Raw genomic sequence first — 20,623 nt, 5'->3', positions numbered from 1 at the left:
CCAAAATCCTAGGCCAAAATATGACAAGATGATTCTGCTGTTTTTAAAAAATCAACACAGCTGGTCAACCAACCGGTGCCTGCCATCTTATAATTCTGAAGGGCTACTGAGAACCAGTAACACAAGGGGGTTAGAATTAACACACTTCCTTGCGTCATCTAATTTGCAGCAGCAAGGAACTCTCTTTGCTTCCCACTAGTTCTTAAATAGTTGATGAGCTGTGCAGATAAACTGGCTGTGATGGGGACAACTGCTCAGATCTAATGGGAAGAGGTGGCTGCTTTGAGGTAAAAGACGGACCCATAGGAGAGTTTTCCTCTCGCTTCCTTCAAGTGAGGAGAGAAAGTCATTGCTAAGCTTTGGACAAATTCTTCTTGGAATAAGCCTCAGTCAAAAGGGGACAGGAAAGCCAACCTGCATTCACCATCTGGCAATTCTTTGCTGTGAAATGGCAGTCAAGTATGACGACAGATGGGATGGTATCAGACAAGGGGATCTCCAGGCTTGATCCAACAACGACTTAAGTCACAAGGAGTTTGGAGAGCAACAGCTATGTTATGAGCATGCTTCCATGAGACAAAACTACAACAGAAAGGGTTTAGTCCACTGGTTTTGTGTTTTGCATAAAACTCTATTATTTGAGAGTGGATTTTCATTTTCCTTAGCAAATGTAATCACAAGAAGTTGCTATCCTGGCCCACACTTGGGAGCGGCAGAAACTCTCCAGAAAAAATTCTTGCATTCGTCAACTGGAGACGGACCTTGACATCATTTGTAAGCTAGTCTAGATGGGTGAACAGATAAGATCCTCATTATAAATTGGGCTCATTTTATGCAAAAGAACGTGCAACTACTTCTTCCAATACCCACTTTGAAGGAATGAACAACCTCAGAAATGCCTGTGCCTCAATATTACCTATCAGCAGCAACTGTTCTTCCTGTGCTCCTGACAATTCCCAGTCATTTGGTGCCAGTTGGTGGAATGAGGGTCACATAGCATAGATCATGGATCGTGATCTGCCCTTATCAAATGAGTGAGCTAGCAGGCACAGAGAAGCTTCAAAAATATCTTTATTGGAAGTTGAAAGCTGTGCAATTCTCATGCTTGATGGCTGAATGCACACAAGAACATAAGATACAAACGCATCCGTCAGCTCGGACAAGCTTGATTTGCTTCTTTATATAAACATACAGCTTTATACTTTGAAAAGCCACTGAGTAAATATATCTTCTCCTCCAGTAGTGCCAGATATATACATAGAAGTGAAAGGAAAGCAAAAGGAAGAACAGGCATGTTTTGTAAGCTAAGCCACAATCAGATGGTAGCTCTGTTCTACTACATGAGGAAAACGCCTCAGGAAATGACAGCCAGACTTTTGTCGAGGAATCATCTTCAGGTGTCAACAGATGAGCTTCAGGTTCTTCCAGGCCAGGCAAAAAGCCTGGTTCAGCAGCAGTCACATCTATGCTGAAACAGCTTGATGATTCCTGCTTCAGTTTGTTCAGTCAAGACTAAGGCTTCACACAAGTAACGTTTTCCATTTGAATAGCCCTTTAACCTTGTATTAAGGCCAGTCTGGGTAACACTAGGTGAGTCAAAATACTCCATAAGCGCAAAGGATGACATTCCCAAATCCCCCAGAAGGCCCAGAGCATTTCCGTAGTACTGCTGATGTTCATCAGATAGCAAAAGCCTAAGCCCCAGAGAACATCTTGCCTGAAGGAATTGACGTTTGTGGGGCAGGGAGAGAATCACGTAGCATTTTTCAGATCTAAAAGTGTATTTAAAGTTCATATTAGAGAAAAGAAACCCCATACCTGTTAGCAACTCTTTATACAGATCTGTAAAGACACATGGCCATATCTTATACAGTAAAACCCTGCTCCAAATCCATTTACTATACAAAATATATACTCTACGCTACTTATTTGTATTCTATAGATCCCTTCTGTGAACTACAAAAGGCAAAACAGAAATAAATGTGTTTGCCCAGGGATCAGTGGCAGAATATTCAAACACGGCTCTTTCACGAACCTCCCGACTCAGAAATCTTACAAGGACTTGAAGCTCCTTTTTCTGATATAAAAAGGCTATGCAGGGACAGCTCTTCAAAATTAGGAAACTGATGGTCAGCTCTAATCTCAAAAGCAATAAAAATAACAAAGGAATCCTAGAGCCAGAAATCTGTGCAATTGCTCACTAAAATAGAAACATTGTCAATACGAAAGCACAGCCACACACAACTACCTGTTAACTTTAGTCTTGGGAATTGCATTTGCCTTGGGGCTAAAACAGGCACCTGACTTTCCCCATTAACTCCCTTAAATTACTGAAGGGCCTGGAGACTGTTGCTATCACACTGGAAATTATCTTATGGAAAGAGCAGTACTCGGAGAACTGACAGTGCCAAGAGCTTTCCCCACCTCATAGTCACGCAAATTGCTCATTTTCAAGCAAAACCAAACTTACTAATATCCCAGTAATTCTGGTTCAGGAACTCACCCCAGGCATAGAAATAGCAGCACTTAGAGGGGACAGGGAAGGAAGGGAGACGTATGAGTGAAGACCCCAGTGACTGCTAATGATGTTAGCACAAGGAGCTTCTGTTGTTCTTATTCAGACCTTTAGTATCAGTTTTAGCATTTGCTTTATTTCATGCTCAGGCTGCAGTTTTGTTTATTCTGAGGTGATATCATGATACAGATGCCTTAGGAGAACAGCTGCCCTCTAGCTTCAGGAAAAGAAAAAAATTTAATCCAATAAACCTTAACATCTTCTCAGAATGCTGTTTAATAACCACCTGATAACATTCTTCCGAGAAGTTAAAGAACCAGCACCATTGCTTTTAGGGCTTGATTTAAACCCCAGGGCAGATATTGAAAAAATTTACTGCTGTACTTGGATCTAGCCCTCCACCACTATGTTAACTATCTGCTATAATCCAATTTTTCCACTCTTTCTCTAAAGCATGGCTTTTCTCATTTGCTAGAAATCTACTTCCAAGCGGATTCCAAGCACTGAGAGTCAAGGCTTCAGGAACAAATTCTTCACGCGCCAAGCTACAACTAAAATCCTTTTGTCAATATAAAATCATTCATTAAAGAGGTTGAATATACATATATACCGTATAGAACTAAAAACAATAACATCAGCCCTTTCCACCCTTTAGGCAAATCCACAAATGCAGAACAGTGATTCTGAGAAAAACTCTTCAGCTACCTCTTCTCTCCCTCTTGTTTGAGGAGCTAAATACTCAGTTGATACCGATGAATGATATGCAACTGACACAAGATCCAGTGGCAGCCAGACAGCTTTGCCTGACCCTTTAGCTGCCAGGGCTAACATCAACAAAATGAAGGAGCCTGAGGGAATGAATAAACATTACACCAACTGAAGCTTTTCCCAAACAAAAATAATATACACTCATGCCCAATTGTGAAAGGAGAACCCTCAACCAAGTAAAGCACTGAAATGCGTTGGCAAGCAGATGCCCTTCACCCTGCTCTCAGTCTGCTCATTTCAGCTGCGGAAGAGGTCCAGGAACCACTGGAGGGGCTGCCTGAGGACAAGGCTTGCAATATTTCCTTATTTCCATCAGAGTCATTTTGGGATTCATACCTGTAAAACAAGGATGGAAAGGAGAGAAAACAAAAAAAAAAAGTTTAATCAGGAGTGCTTAGAATGGCACAAAGCTTCAATGCATGGAGCTGTCCCTCGTTTGTACGGCCAGGCTTAGATGACTGGTGATCTAAAAGCAAAAGGGATACGATGGCAATCTTCTCTTCACTAGACTGCTGGAGATGACCCATTCCTAGCAGCTTTTTTTCCTGTGCAGAGGGTGCACAGTCACTGAAGGTGCCATGATACCTGCTGCTGCTGGCAGTATCACAGGTGAAGGTTTTCATAGACAAAGCAGAACTACAGTCTCTCCAAAGTTCACATCTTACAGTCAAGATTTTACACGGTTAATTATATTACACTATATAACATCATCTCCTTCCCATCACCACACTCAGCAGCTTTCCTGGAAAGAAATCACAGGCTGACATTTGCACCAAGCATTTGCTTTCTGGGACATCAATTGTTTTTGCTTTGGTGGAAGAACAAAGTTTTAGGAAATTTTTTTGCTTCAAAAGTAGTAGCCAGTATGGTTTGATTATCCCCCTCTTTAAGTCACACCGAGTTACCTTTTAAGTGGTTTTGCAACCACTTTTGCATAGGCCTAGCAGAAAGAATAGAGCAGAGTAACACTTAAACAGTCACTGTGTTTGCCTACAGAGCGTAGGAAGCAAGTAACATTCACTCCCCTAGAAAAGCAAGCAACGTGGAAGTAAACATCACCCAGAGTTCTAGTAACAACCATACAAAATGCAAGCCTGCAGCGCTCAGTTCCAATCCAGAACTGGATATGAAACCAGAACGCTGCCATGTTTAGCTTTTGGCAGTTGCTGCATTAGGCCTGTTTTTAGGTCTGTCTCAGTAGGAGTCAAACAGATCTAGATCAAGCATTTTCATATAAGCAGATCTGTAACTGAGAGACAAGCAGTAATGCACAGCAGACTAATAGGCACTGTACAAAAGCAAAAAACCCAACAACAAACAAAACCTACAAAGGGCAGTATCTGATCTACAGAAGACTTGACTGCAGCTGGGGACAACAGACAGTTACAGCAGATAGGGCTAGATGCGCACAGGGAACCAGGGTGCAGTCAAACAGGGTACAAGGATCATTAGGTATTACTGGGTTTGCAGCACAGGACACCATTTCAGATTCCCCTCTTAGAGATCTTTGTGGCAAGTTTATAGGTTTTAAACAGGTTCCTTCATACATTTCTCCCCCACCTCAGAAGAGTACTGAACACTCCCCTAGGAGACCAGTATCATTTTATTTTACCCATGGGAAATCGCTGGCCTATTTTCAAGGAGATATTCTAGTTTGGAACCACCTCTCATCGGGAAGGGCTCATGCCGTCGCACAAGGCAGCCTGCGCCACCTGTTATATTGTCAAGACAGTGGAAGGTCCCTCAAACTGACAAGAAATAGCTGTGCTTATCTCATGAAAGCTCAATATTTTGGAAAGGTGATAGGTTCAGCCCAGAGAAGACACATGCACTGTCTCCAGCAAGAGTCACCTGTGCGTGGGCAGTATTGCATTCCCATGACACTGCAGTTGGGTTGGGACACACTGCTCTTGCTGTAAGACATAATGAATAGCTGAATAAGCCCTCAGTTGCTCTTCCATCTGCCAAATAAGGAGAAGAGCACAAAACTATACACCTCTGACCACAGGCATAATCCTATGGAGTGTTCACTGCCCCCGAGATCGATGGGACTGCTTTTCATAAAATAAAGCCCATGATTCAGAGAGGCTGCAAGGGACTGACCACAGTCACCAGCTAAAGGAAGACTGCAGAGAAACATGTGGATTTCACCTAAGCTAGGTGAATACAAAAAGGAATAAAGAACTGGAGGTTTTTTAACTACTGAAATTATAGTTTCAGGATAAAGGACTGAAAGAGGGTAAATAAATCGCTTGGAAATGGGCCATTTCCAAGCAAGTTTTATAAAGTTTAAAAAGGGCTAGCTGATAACTTTTATTAATACAAGTTAGAAACTTTCTAAAATTTAAAATATTATTACTGTGCAAAACATACATGGTATTCATGTATCAATGCTAACATAATATTGAATGGTATCTAAAGAGCATATATAATCTTTTAATCTTAGACCTACTCACGGTTTAGCTTTTTACCAGAGTCTTAATGAAGCCAGGGAAACTATGGACATACAGAAAGAAGCAATTTGAGTGTTTTCAGACTACTGCAGGTGCTGAATCACCTTGGTAAAGATATATGAGAGTCAATACTACTGCTAAGAAAGAAAACTGTCCCATTTATTCAGTGGAAGCACCGATGTGATGACAGAGTTCCAAAAACTGCTTTAAAAAATGCAGGTGATTCTTTCTGCAGCAAGTATTTCTTCTGCTATCAGAAGTAGTCCTAACTAGAAACTGGGCAAGTAGGGCTAGTTTTGCCACTGTCCATCTGAACAAAAAGCCAAGTCCCAGCTAACTTACTCCATTCCTTGCTTTTGCTTTCTACACAGTTAAGCAAATGGAGCTGTTTGCAGGCTTGTGCAGGTACCCAGAGTGTTGTGTAAACTAAAAGGTATACAAAGAGGAAACATTGTGCCTGTAGCTGGAAGTATTTGCATCAGCTTCCCAGCTCTGAGTCACCAGCCAGTCAGGAAAGAAGGAAAAAAGGGAATTATGATCAAGGTTTTATGAAAGTACAAATGCACCACCTGGAATTCCTACCAAAAATGAGGCTACTTTAGAAAGCAAAATGCTTTTCTGCATTTCCCATTAAGAGCAGGTGGTCTTGGAAGACTACAGGGCAGCCCTCCCCTCCCATGCACTCAAGCCAGGGAACACTGCCTAAAAATGGCTCCGAAGTACTTGAATGCAAGCACACTCCTACTTGTGCAGTCCTTACGAGTTTGCCCTAAGCAGGGGTGTCTGCCTCAGGCTGTTCTTGAACCCAGAAGAATTTTTTTTTTCCCTTTTGAATTTACAGAATCATACTTTGGTTGTTTGCATAAAATATGGAGATGGATGCAGCCACAACTAGATGGTGACAGAATAGACCAAGGAAAGCCCCCCATAAAACTCTACTTTTGCAGGTTCCCTTCATCCTTTTCAATAAGGAACCGTGGTAAGATACTATTCTCCCTGCCCTCAAAACAAAAGCAATACCTTCTACAAAGCAGGAATTGATACGAACGGTATGTTTTCATCTGACTATCAGGCTTCTCTGATTGTTTTACACTGCGAGCATTAAATGGTTTCCCTACTCATTTCTTCCAAATCCAAACACTGATGCATTAGATGACTGAGAAAACAAAGTTATTTTTGTGGTACAATCAAGGTAATACCAACACAGAAAATTGTGAGGTTTACAGATGACAAAACTAAGTAACATCACATTGCTATCATTATAGATGAATCAATCAAAAAGCGGATATTACCTTTCTGCGCTTTTTTGTGGAGTTTGGGTAGTTTTGAGCAGCAGATTTTTTTAGCCTTCCCACCTAAGGGTAAAGAGTGATACGTTACCAATGGGGACAGAGGATACAGTTATCTGCGTGCATACATCAAAGAGGTTAGAATCCAGAGATGTTTTGACTATTGCTTTACATGTGAAATCCTTGAACAGAGATCTGTAAAATAAAGGATCATCATGACTGATTTTACATTAGTCCATATAGCCGTACCCCTATCACAGAACAGGGATGAATTTGTTCTGTATCTACTAGCAGCGATGGGAAAGTAGAGACACGTTGTGGAAGTTTTCACCCACTGAAACGTCACATATTGGCAGAAAACGCTGTCAATGAAATTCAACTGCCTTAACCCAATAAACAGACTTTGCACTGTTTTTATAGTTAACTTAATGGAAGTATAAAAATTAAGAGAAGAGAGTGTGTATCCACACGTACAGCGGTGTGGAATAGATCATTATTCCCTGCCCACTAGGCCTAAATAAGTGGGACTTTGATTGCATACTGAATGCTGGATAGAGTGCTGGCTACATTAGAAAAGAAAGGTCAATTCTGAAGTGACCATGGAGCAGGAAGAACTCCGAACAGTGAATCCTCACCAAAAGTCTCACATATGCTCCATGATTCCAGAAATCATAGCAGCGTGGCTCTACAGCCGAGGCTAGTGATAGCACCTGCTCTAACATCCAAGGAGGTTGGGGTTTCTTACCAGGGTTGCTTCATTCCAGTCTAACAGGTTCCAAATGACAAGACAGATGCACACCCAGGCACTTCTACTGCAGCTAGAGCTAGTAACACTGCACTGAGGCAAGGAAGAACTACACAGTCAAGAAGTGAAGGACAGACAGACACTGGGCAATGCTTTAAAATATGGGCATGAGTACATGGGGGTGAGGGTGTTTGGCTGAGTGTTAAAGGGAGGGGTTGATTTTATCTTAGCCAACCCCAGCGGGAATAGGGTATTTTTCTCAAGGAGCAGTACCAGGTGGCTACAGTATCTCCTAGACTGTTCCCTCACACTTCTGTGCCAGCTGCACTCAAGCACACTCACACGTGCAAGAGGCTTTGGCAATTTCATGCACACTACTGAAACAGTCCTTCTAGTCCGTGTGTTTATGGATAAGAACTGTGTCCTTTGCACATTTCCTCTCCCCCTTCTGACCCAGTGAAGGGCTAAACCTCCAGGACGCACACTAACGGATGGGAACGTTATCACAGGAATCTGCACGTTTTCGGCTCTTGTTTTCTCCTATCCTTCCTGCTATGCTCCTGAAGACTCATCTAGGTAGCCTTCTCCAACTCCCTTTGCACCACTTCTTCTCAAGCTCCCCGTAAGGGGCCTGCGAATCCTAAATAAAGGTAAAAAATGCAAAGGGGGCAGAAATGTTTCAGGTACATGATATTGCTCTCGTGTTCATTTACCCTCACCACAGCTCTAGCAAATAGCTCTAACAGGCAGAAAGATACAAAGACAGGGCTACTCATCCGACCAGTCTTTTTAAGAGACAGCTCCTGCATGTTTCTCCTCACTCATATGCACACTTAAACGATGATTCCTATGAGGTTTCTAGAAAACGTGAAGCATGGCTAATCTGCTGCCCTGACCTTTGGACATTTAGCCTATCTGTTTTTCCTTATCTCGTGCTCATTCTCTACATCTATGTGAAAGCTAAACACCACGGAACAATCACGCTGATATTTTTAGCACATTAAAAAGCTGAACAGATAGCCAGAGAAGTTAAAACACCTCTCAGATTAAAAATCCGACTACACTGCCTCCCTGCAAATCCAGAATGACATCTCCAGATGTTTTGCAGCAGAAAAAACAAACCCCATTTTTAAGATAAAGCTCCGTGCTTTGGAACACTGCAAAACGTTAACTGGGTGGCACAAACACACAGTAACTAAAGTATGTCACATCAGGAGGGAAATCAGTTTTTCTGACTGAGGGTCAGAAGAGCTATTCCCACACACCCTTCAGTAAAGAACTTCTCATTTACTCCCGTTCTGGATATCTGACTTAGTTTCATGCTCTATTGTTCCATAAAGATAGCAACTTTATCCATCAATGTATTTCCTGATTAGCAAGAAATATTTTTATATTGTCAGATGGATATCTACTGAACAATGTAACAGGATTCTTTTGAGGGGAGGGTAGAAATTAATCACGCTGTACTACATGCAACAGGTAGTAACAGAGGCCTCTGCGAGGCACAGTAAGCACTACTGTGAAAGTCAAATAAAGCATTGATACACAACTATAGTAAACAGTTCTAAGTTTCTTTTGCCCTTTCATCTCTACTGTCAAGTTTTGTTTTGTTTTCTAGAATTAAATCAGCATACAATAGAGAGAATAAGAATTTCTATATCACAAAAGGAAAGAAGAAGAAAAGAAACAAGGTAGATCTGTTAGAAGAACGTACCATACCTTCTACAGTAAAGGCACTGAAGCACAAAAGAAAGAAAAACAAGAGGCTGCAGAACGCCAGCAGCTTCATCCTTCCAGCTAGTCAGGAAGCTTCTTCAATGAGACCGAAAGCAGCATTCTGGTTTGCCTCCAGCATAACCTTATGTTTTTATAAGGTAGATCGGAAGGAATGCTGTATTCAGGATGGGTGGAGATTTGGCCTTTGCATTGCACTTCAAGGAATGGAAAGAAACAGCCCTCCCTGCCACAAGAAACAGCTGACGCACAAATCCAGTAGCAATTAACTTACATTAGAGAGGTTCCTTCCAGTTAATGGGGAGAGTCTGGCTTTGAGTATAAGAGTAAAGGGATGCTCTGAGGCACAATCTCACCTTGTGACTGGGCCCTGCGGTTCTACAGCAGCTTCCTTAGGCAACCTCATGTGCTCTTTCGGGTGCTTGCAAAGGCAGAAAGCCTTAAGAAGGAAACTGTGGACAGGTAACTGGAAAAGGCAAAACAAACCCGCAATGTTTAAGTTAAAGCAATTTCCGATGTAGCGTTAACATAATTAGCAGGACACCTGGTTAAGCAGCATATTTCTGAGTTTATTATTAACTTCTCGGTATCTACTATACCTGGATAATTAAGTCTTAGAGACTCCTTTTAACAGTCAAGATAAAGAAGTCCATCAAATCTGATACAGTACCAAGGTTCAGAAAGAACATATTAAAAAAAACTTTCAAGCAGGGATGACCTGCAGAGCGGTTAGTCTCCTAAATTAGGCCAAAATTGCGGTTTAGCAGCACCAGAATCTCACAGCTTATTCTGAAAAGATTTGATTCCACGCTGGGAGAACAAGCTGTGAAGGTGAGGCTGCTTTTGTGATGCAAGCGGTACCTGCAAGCTGCTCATGCTTGAAACAGTAATGGGAGAAGAGGCTTCCCTCTGGCATCCACATAGCATGCACCCACATCCTCAGCGCACACATACTGAAATTCAGAGGTTTCACATTGGAGGTTCTGGATTCGGTTTCCTTTTTGTGCTGGACTGCCAGCCTTCTAAATCAGGTCACCCCTTTTATCACCAGTTTTAGCTAAAACTACCCTTATATTTCTACATTCTTACCTTACAATCTCCAAATATTGTGGGATTTGCTAACGCCCAATGGTCTTTTTTTGCCAAAGCTGACATTACCAAGGCTGTAAGATGAAAATTATTAACAACACGTGCTACAGATAGCATTATCTTCAAAGTACTTTATGAGCAGTCCTGCTTTACCATTAGCACACCTCAGAACACGGTAAGGTCTCCAGTTCATAACACCGCTAAGCCTCTCAGAAAGCACTTCTACAGTTCAGTCAATGACCCCCCCAAAAAAAGAGCGCTTTACTGTTGCTTTTATGTTCTTGGGCTTCTTATCAAGAGTTCAAACATATGGCTATAAGCCCCAATCTTGCACTTTTAAAATCAGCAAAACTTTTGCCAGTGAAGAGAGAATCAATCCTACACTTCATTGGGAAGTATTTTATTCCCCTCTAATGGGAGAACAGTCATTAGCATTACCGAACCAGATTTTTTTTTTTTTTTTAAAAGTATTTTACAAATAGAAGCAGTTATATTTAAACCAGAAGCACTATAGGAAGTATTTTTGACTTGGAAACACCTACACAATTTGTTTTATTAACTAAATCAAATTTAGGATTTCAGTGCATCAACAGAAACATTAAATTGCTTTAGATGTACTCTGAACTGAGGAAAACGTTTGGGCCATAAGCTTAGAATATATGATGAAATCTAAGGTGATAACAGCTCAATCTCTTCAGAATGGCTTCCCTGGAATAGTGTGTTCAGGTCCATCAGCAAGCTTCTCTTTTAGCAGACGGCCTAATTTGTGGCTAAAGCATTTCAAAAATGCACTTGTGGAAGTCATGGCACAGTCCTTCCCACCTCAAATCAGGAAAATTCTTGAGTGCCTTTTTTCCTGTCCACTCTTCTTCAGAAAGTACTCACCCAACTTTAACAAGGTGGCAAATGACTCTCCTGTATAGGGTAATAAACTACACAAAATCAAGACTGAAATTCTCAGTTTTCTAGGCTAAATGAGACCCTTATCAAGACAAGGGTAGTTACCTCTTCCTGCAGATAGGGGGAGCAAAAGGAAATGAGATTTTAAATAGGATATGTGACCTGCCAAACTACTGGAATTCTTCCAGATATTAAGGCAAGTTTTATTAATTAAAAAGAAAAGCAGCCTAGACAGTGTTCCTAGTGGCTTTGCTCACAGTGAATACGAGAAGGGATCGTACAGGTAGCCAAGCTGTGCTGAAGGTGTAGCTCAGCACATAGCCCTTGCAATCGTCTCCTCACTAGCGATTAAAAGAGGACAAAAAACAAGGCAGTTTTCTGCTGTTTGTTTCATCTTTTCCTTCACCATCTCCAGCACAGAGAACAAGTTCTCACTGCATAAGCCAAGTCTTTGCACAGACAGAGCAAGTAGATAGGATCTTTTTCCAAGAAAACAGAAGAACGAAAAATTCAATCTAAACTGAGCATGTAGAACACGCTGGGAAACTTCATGGGCTAGTCAACCTACTTGCTAAGATCAGCAAAACATCCTACCTGTCAAAAAGGCAGCAGAAAGGATAAGTGGGAGAGTCCTTTCTCTGCAACATTCAATCAGGCTGCCTGAATAGCGGTGATGCTCAAGTGGTTATGTACCTCAAACCACAGTATTTTAGCTCCATCACACTGAGAAAATTCTAGGCAAGCTCGTATAATTTACTTATTTTATTTATACATAAATAAGAGGACCTTGTACAATACAGGGAGATAATTAACACTGCAAAGAGAGCCTACCTGAAGATATTCTCAACACACCTGAGGGTTAAAGTAAAACAAAAAACCAAAACAAGCACTAATTCAGAGTTCAGTCTACTGCCCTGTGAATTTGAATAAAATCTCCTTTAAATCTTGAAGTGTTTAATGGTTATATATAATTATTATCCCTGTAAAAACTCAGGAAATCACAACATCTTATTTTAAATTTTGGTCTTGTCAAAGCCAGCAAGGACTCTTCTACTGAGCGGACTGAGGCCCAATTTGCTGTGTATGCCAAACTTTTTGCAAACTGAGATCCTCCCAAAATGCCTGGGAAAGGTGGGGCAGCAGGGATACGTGCATGGAGCCTGAGAGCTAGAAAGGGAATAACTGTGGGGATTTTCTCCAAGCGCTTTAGGAGGTATCACTACATATACTTGCAGTTCAATTAATTCTGCTTTTATCTGTTAGGGATAAAAATTGGACACTGAGCAGAAGATTGAAATATATTTTAAGAGTTGCATTACTTTGGTTTGCTGGAGGAAAAAGGCAAAAGAGTCCTGCTTTACCGGCAAAAAAGTTAACTTTGCTACTCAGCATCACCCTACACAGGTAATGCTTTTAACTGTAATCCACAAAATAATTATTGGAAATCAAAGTGTCTCCTCTCTAATGAGGAACGGTCAAAATTCTCATGTCAGAACTTGTTACCTACTCTGAGAAAATAATTTTAGTTTCACTAACTGTAAGGTGGTTATTTCTGAAACTCACCGACACTCAAATTTTCCCATGCTTCTGTGGTAAGAATGAACAATCACATTTTTTCTTTAAGAATGACTTTGCTGATACCAGACGGACAACAGAAAAAAAAAGAGGAAACTCAAGTCACATCTCAGCTCTGCCTCTTAAAATGGCAGCTGCCTCACCCAAACAGCTTTCTTCCTGAAACACAAAGGTGAAGTACAGATGAAAGAAATGTCATAAAAGGCACATATTAACTCAAATCTACCAAGACTTTATCCCCAAGGAATACAGGTCTTTAACATCAAACACCACCCCTGCCTTCCTTTCCTGCATACAACCCCCCCCCCCCCCCAAATACAGAAAAGAAAGTTAAGCAGGTAATACTTGATATCAGTTACAGAAGAGAATCTCATCACACGATGGTTACTGACATTTCCAGCTATGTTCATTTAATTAAACTGGAACGCTGCTGGAATGTTAAATGCATTACAGCTGCTGCCAACATCTACCTCAAAGAGATATTTTTCTTCCGAAATATTTACAACAGAATATTGGCAATAGGAGTGTTTACAAAGACTTGTTTTCCTAAATAGAAATGACTAGACTGCAACTTTACCATCTGCCCTGAGCAAGAAGCAAGCAAATGCTACTTGAGGGTCCTCTTTGTTTTCTGAGGAGGAGAGACAGGCTCCTACTAGGTCTCTTCTCCTGCAGCAATCAAAGCCTTCCAGGCACCATAATTGAACCTGCCTCCCTTCCTTAACCCTGCATGCCCAACTACCCACAGCAGGGAAATAGAGTAGGTGGTAAGAAGCTGGGCTGTCTGCCCAGGAGAGCAATTGTAAACTGTTTACTCCTCTTTTGCCCTTAAAGTCTGCTCTTGTATTTCTTGTTCAGGTTTTGGAGAAGCCAATCGACCACCTGTCTAAAAGCTTTTGTCCCAGAAGGGTGCAAAGGACTTTGGTAGACGAGTCCAAAAACTGCCCACAAACCTCCAAGTCCGCTTGCCTGTAAGGGAGGCTGCCACTACAACTTAGGTAGGTGTAAGAACAAGCAGTAAGATGTTATTTGCAAAGCGTTTGCTGCCCTCAGACCAGAGATCAGCGATCTCTGTCAAAGCACAGCACAACAGATGAATTCCTTATTTTCTCTTCTCCAGTGGATCCAGCATCTACAACCTAGGTGCTCTTCTCCATTCTGACTGGAAAGGCCAAGAGTGCTCCAAGACGGTGGGTTTTGTTTGTTTGTTTTTGAGAAACTAGTATCTACTCATGCATTTGTTAAAAGTTCCCTGCTCTTCAATGGGACTTAGTTACGACACAGAAACTAAAACATTACAGCTGTAGCACAGGATGAGTCTCTCATAATACACCAGGACTACAACTGACTGTGCCGTGTCCCATGCACTACGAATGACGCTGATTTAAAGTGCTTCAAATAATCTTTTTTAAATCATCAGTTCAAACAGCAGCAGATGTTAATACTTGCTGTTAATCTTGTTTCAATCTGTACACATGGATTATTTTTCTAAGGAATGGTTCACCACAGTTGGTTAATATACCCATAACTGTCATGTCAATTTTCACAAGACATGGCCTTTGGTCACGCCCCTACTTTTTTGCATAGCTGGAGGAGGTATAAAGACTTATTTCAACATTTATCAAACTCAGTTCCATGCTTATTCAACTTTTCAATGTTCCTATTTTTAGTATGCCAGATTAACCCACTAAATTTTTCCTTTGATTTTTGCAAGACTTTTCTGCTCAGCTAACTCCTCCTTTCTATGGAAGTCTCCCCATTTTCTTGGCGTTCATAATTCCTTGCTGCTCTCATAGGACGAGTTATTCCTGGATTCGTTAGCTCTACCCTCTCTTCCTCCCTCCATTGCTAAGATCCTACGCAGGTCCTGGTTAGATAAACCCTTGTCACCATCATAAAGGTTTGACTTCCTTCCTTCCTTCCAACATTTATCCCCACTGTTCCTTCTTAAAGGGCAGTAGTTGGGCGATTCTTTTTGTTCATTCCTGTCAGAGCTTCTCCTCTCTGCCTTATACCCTTGATTATGCTGCTTTTCTTTCAAGAGATGGTCATTCACTTTTCCAAACATGCTCTAGCTAGTCCTACAATTTTTGTTCTTGAAACATGCGTTCTGCTCATTTCTCATGCCTGTTAATTTTCCTTTCTCTTTCTATTTGATATTATAGCACGATGTTCAGTGCTTGTTTGTTGTTACGTACGTGCACAGAAACAGGATAACTGGCATATCTAATTATGACAGTCAAACTCTGTGGGATTATATGCTGCTCCAAGCATGACTCAATTACATACAAGCAGAAGTCTGCTAAAAATTCCTCACCTTTTACAGAAATTCCTTAATTTTGCTGGGTATGCCAAAGAACAAACAGGGCATACGCTTACCCTTAACTAAATTAAAATCTGATCTTGAAGTACTGACTACAGCTGATATTTCTAAGGATTCCCATGACGTTTCAAATAATTCTACTTTAAGTCATGATCTAAATAAGCAGTTGGAAAACATTATTAACTGATTTTCACTTTTTCGCAACCATACACAACTATTTTCATAAGAAAGTGTTCTTTACAGTTGGCTGGTATAAGCAAGAAGGCCAGACCTGTCTCATGGATGCATTTTCCGTCTGCACAGCAGAAAAGAGCATGAAATCCGAATATTTTCTTAAGGTAAGGTCCAATGTAAGAAGCATTGTACACCTTTCATCCAACCTGGCCTTTGCCCAAAAGGCAACACTGCTGTAAAACCATAGGGTAATACGCTCTGGCCTTCAAACCTATAAAATAATATATCTGTAAAACAAATAACGCTTAGCATGCCTGCTGCCTCTGTAAAACTTGAATTGCTCTCCAAAAGGCAAAGCTGATTCCTCCCTACTTCTGCCTACATTAAAAAGCAAAACTCACTCTTTCATACTGGAAGAGTTTGATACGGCAGCTTGTTTATAAATGATCTTCAGCTGTAGCAACCTGAATTTAAGAACAGTTGCCATAGCTTCACTTAAGAAGCTTGTTCTGAAAATGGAAAAATGCATTCAAATACCCCTTCCACACAGGATTTCAGTAAGAACTGGGTTTTCATTTCAACACTCATAACCATCTCAAGTGATCTTCAGACCTCACAATGGGGAGAAGTGCTCTTACAACACAGGAAGCTGAGTAAATCAGTCTGTGGAAACTCTTGGTGAGGATGGCTCTTCAAATCTGTAGTCCGGCACTGGAATACTAATTGCTATGACAGTAAATCACCTGCCTGTGCAAGGCCCTGAGATCAGTCAGTAACCCAACATTCACTCATCCCCGTTTTATCATACAAAAAACATTCTCTGAACACTATTATAACGTAGATCTGACGCTCCCAAAAAACCAAACATCTGATTCATTCATTCTCACCCACCATGTCTCAGATGGACTGTTTCATCTAAACCTAATCTATCCTTGCAACACTGCTTCTACAGCCAAAGATGAATGGGAATGCGTTCAAAAGACACAGTCTTCATTAATTCCCTTCACTCCTTGATTTTAATACTCTAAGGCCATTAACAGTATTATTAATGCTTACCAAGGCATGGCTCACTACCTTAGATGTCTTTTCTTCAGATAACCATGACAAGCAATATTAGCGGTAGTTTACTAGCAAGTACAATCCAACTGTTGCAAATGTCTGTGTTAAGTTTCTGAACAAGTCTTTAGGCCTACTGTAAAGTATTTCTTTTTTTTTTTTAAGCGACTTGCACACAGGAGCTAAACTTCACCCGAAAGACGGGGGGCTGGGTGGGGGGAATGAGCAACCTGTTAAGATATTATGCGTTGCCACTTCCTGACAGTGGTCCTGACAACAGTAAAAGTTACTGCGAATAATTTTTCATTACCACAGTTTTGTTTAAATAAATAGCATGACAACATGGTCCTCCTGGAAACAGAGTTAGCCAACAAAGAATATGCCAGGAGCAGAAAGAAACTGGAGCTTCTGACCAGTATCTGCAATAAACAGCTAAACATTTAACTGGAACAATCTTTTAAGATTGAATGCAACTGCATGAAAACATTAGATTTACATTTCGTACATTTTAAGGTGGTCTAGGTATCTGCAGAAGTACCAGATTCCTTCCTAGATGCTAACTCATCACCAATGCAATGGTGAGACAACAGAGGCATGATAACTTACTTGCATTAAGGTAACAACTGTAGAATTGTAGGTTTCCACGTACCGAGTGCAAGCCTAAAATCACGTCATCCCACCTAGACCAGACACAGGTTGGTACCAATCTACCATGACAAGTAATTCACCTCACTTTGCTGATGGTCCAGAGATGTTCCCTTTTTTTCCCTCCTGAATAATATAGCATATCCTCCACCATCTTTTTCTAAGAAAGAAAAGCATCACAAGAAAAGTTGGAAGAATAACTGCAAAAACCAAACTGCATTTCTTAAAACATTGCTTCCTTCAGGATTTTTAATACCTTGTAAAAGTAACTTACTAGGTGTTCCCCGCCCCCCATCCAAGACAATTCAATGAAACAAAGTTCCAGGTATGTTGGCAACTTCCGTTTGTGCCCTAAGGGAATGAGAAATACAAGCTGAATAGAAACGCAAAAATCCCACTATCTCATGACTAACATCTCTTACTGAGATTGAGTCAAACAAAACTGTGGCTCCCAAATAAAGGCTTCACTGGGGTTTCCTTAGGCCATCAAATTTCCAGCTAAAAGTAAAATCATTTTTCAGGAACTGCACATTTGCTTCTACTCCTGCCCAGCCACATAAATACAACTGGGGTGGACCAGAAAGGTTTTGGGGAACAGACTGTGTTCATTGCATTGAAACGGTGCCCAGTGAACTAGACCATGGGGTTTTTCGCTCCTGCAAGCTAACACAAGTAACTACCACTAAATCAAATGCTGGAACGTTTTTCTCAGACAACTGCCTCTGTAGGAGCGGGGGGGGGGGGGGGGGGGAGGGGGCGGAAGTAGAAAAGGAGTTAAAGTTCATACCATCATAGACGTGTAGACCACCTTACCCTTTGCTTCTGAAGGTCTTGGTTCAAATTCACATTGGTTGCGTGAAATTAGCATACCCAAACTCTCCAGAAGACCCAAGAAGAGAGCTAGAGTTGCTGAGTGACAGCTTTTATGCCTGTTCAGAAGGACACAAACTTCCTCTACCATCTCTGCCTCAAGGCACTGTTACCAGCTCCTGGCTGATCAGTACAGAGAGAGTTTATCTACATTTTTTAGAAAAGTATCAAAATGCAGGTTAATCACAAAGTCTTCCTGGAAGCCCTAGAGGCTGACAGCTGCACAGTATTTCTCCTTTGGAGCCTTGCCAGCTGAATCAAATGGCTTACCTATTCAGGAAGAGAAGAGCGTGATGCCTGCCAAGACATTTGTCATTGTACCACTCCACTTTCTCACATTAAATTTTCTGGAATTAAGTGTTAGGTAACCAGACTAGTTATTTTGTACAAAAAGCTGAAGTGTCTTGTATTCTCCTAACATCTTTCTCAAGAAAAAAGGGAAAGAAAAAGTATTGTCTTAAGCAACAGCTGAGAGTGAAAGAATAGAATCTTTTAGAGCAACAGTTAACAGAAAAGAGGAATAATCCTTCCCCTTTTGGGGCCTGCATTTCCCCACCACTCTGCAGAACAACTGACATGCAGCAGGAACAGAACTGCTGCCATAACCAGAAGGTTTCACAGCGCCTCTGGTCATCCTGTCACAGAGGTGTGAAGCTCTGGCACATTAGCTATCCAAATCAGCTTAATAACTTACATCTTGCTTAAGCAAAAAGGGCCAGAGTACCAGTAGAGCAGTAAGAAAATGTTGCTTCTCTCACATGTAGCACTACATCCAACATCAAAATTGGACTGAGGCCCTCGCTCGTTTTTGGTACATTTTCTTCAGAGGCCAAGAGCTACTATCATAAACTGGCACTCATCTTTCAAGGCCTTAGGCGGGATGAGAGAGAATGAAAAATCACATACACAAAAACACGGGGGAAAGGGGAGACAAAGCTGTTACTACATCTTTCCCACCTTGCCTGTAGGAGGCAAGTTATAAACAAGCAAAATAAATGCAGCTACAAACCTCACCTAACAGTGCAAAGTCATCCAAAAGAGTGACCTGTTAGGACAGAAGAGTGAATACACACAACTTGCGACAGGGAACAAAGCACACGAGTCTCATGGGCACGCTGGATGCCAGTTTTACAGCAGGCTTACTTGCAAAGCACTCGGGAAGTTACAAGAGGTTTGCTGTGGAAAAGAGAAAGAGGTTTCACCCCCTGCTCCAGGACAGTCTCCCAGCTGATTCCCAATGTTAACTTAAGAACATTTATTACTTCAGTTTTGCTCTTTACTCCAGTCTTTACTAGTTACTGCATCTCAAACTGTCATTATTACCTCTTTCTAATGGAGAGAGTACAACTGCAGTAAAACTATAAAGTCTGCAGTTTCTACGATTCATATCCTTTTTTGAAAGGGAAGGCCAGCATATACTCCTATAGAACTACACTGATTCATCCTAAGTCATCTAAGCTGAATTAAATGAACTTTGCATCCTCAAATTTCTTAATGCTTCCTGCTTTCCCACAACGGCAAAGATAATTTTCATTTATCACCAAATTTAACAAGACCTTTTGCTCCAACTGTTTTATTTTCCTTATGCTATAAGCAGCTGCTTCCATCTGGTTAGAGGAAGTACTCACATGTGAAGCACAGGGTTTTCTTATAATGGCTTGAGCTTCTACCAACATATTCATTAATCTTGTAGTATTTTAGCACACCACCTCCAGAAACAACAGCTACACAAAAATTAGTTTTTCAGAGTTAGTGAAGCCTCTTACCAACTCAACTGCTAAAGAAAAATCTTGAACAGTTTAACCATAAGAACTCGTATTACTTTTTGCATGACTGAGGGACATGCTTTGACTTTTAAACATAATGGATTAGCAACATGAATCTAAGGATGCATCTCTTATCTCCCCAGATGACTAAGAAATCGTTCCCTTTACACTCAACTTATTTCTAGCCCCATACTCACCTTGGAAACAGTAACCTCTTTTCAACTGCAAAGGTGTAATAGAATATTTGCTGCTCCTTCTGTAAAAGGAAAGGCTTCAACAAAAAGGCTATTGTATCTCAGACATCTAGGTAACAGGCTCTGAAGTCAGATTTGTTTGCTTTACAGTAATTTGTGTTTTCATTGAATCTCCTGTCCCCAACCCCTCTCCTGATGAACTTGAAAGTTTACATAATCTTTGACCGTGTTACAGACTTCTTCTTCTTAGTGAGTTTGGAGATGACACTAGTTCAGCGCTTCTAGTCTTTCATTTCCAGTTTGCTCTACAATGTTTTCTTGCCTCTGTTTCTCCCACAGTATCTTAGACTGAATTTACGATAGACTTTCAATTCTTTTCAATTCCCCAAACCACAAGTGGAACCTAACAAGGAGGGAGGTCCTCACTCTCTCTCACCCATGTCTGCTGGAAATACTATGCTTTCAGCAGGTTGTTTCAATGGAGCTGTCTAGCTTTGCTGTCACCTGTCCTATCTGCATGCCCTCCG

General features: G+C 41.1%; 1 long non-coding RNA gene across 1 annotated transcript; it reads right to left on the bottom strand.

Moving 5' to 3' along the window:
* Window positions 1-1,053: 1,053 nt before the first annotated feature.
* On the bottom strand, window positions 1,054-17,981 carry LOC104151005 (uncharacterized). The gene is made up of 4 exons (XR_011142230.1): window positions 13,057-17,981; window positions 9,861-9,970; window positions 7,029-7,091; window positions 1,054-3,619 (listed from the first exon to the last, which is right to left on the bottom strand). It is a non-coding gene; the product is annotated as an uncharacterized lncRNA (long non-coding RNA).
* Between the last annotated feature and the right edge of the window lie 2,642 nt (window positions 17,982-20,623).

Source organism: Struthio camelus, chromosome 7 (genome assembly GCF_040807025.1).
Source record: "Struthio camelus isolate bStrCam1 chromosome 7, bStrCam1.hap1, whole genome shotgun sequence".
Classification (NCBI taxonomy): domain Eukaryota; kingdom Metazoa; phylum Chordata; class Aves; order Struthioniformes; family Struthionidae; genus Struthio; species Struthio camelus.
The sequence above is the reverse complement of the archived record's forward strand: the minus strand, read 5'-3'. Positions and strand labels throughout refer to the sequence as shown.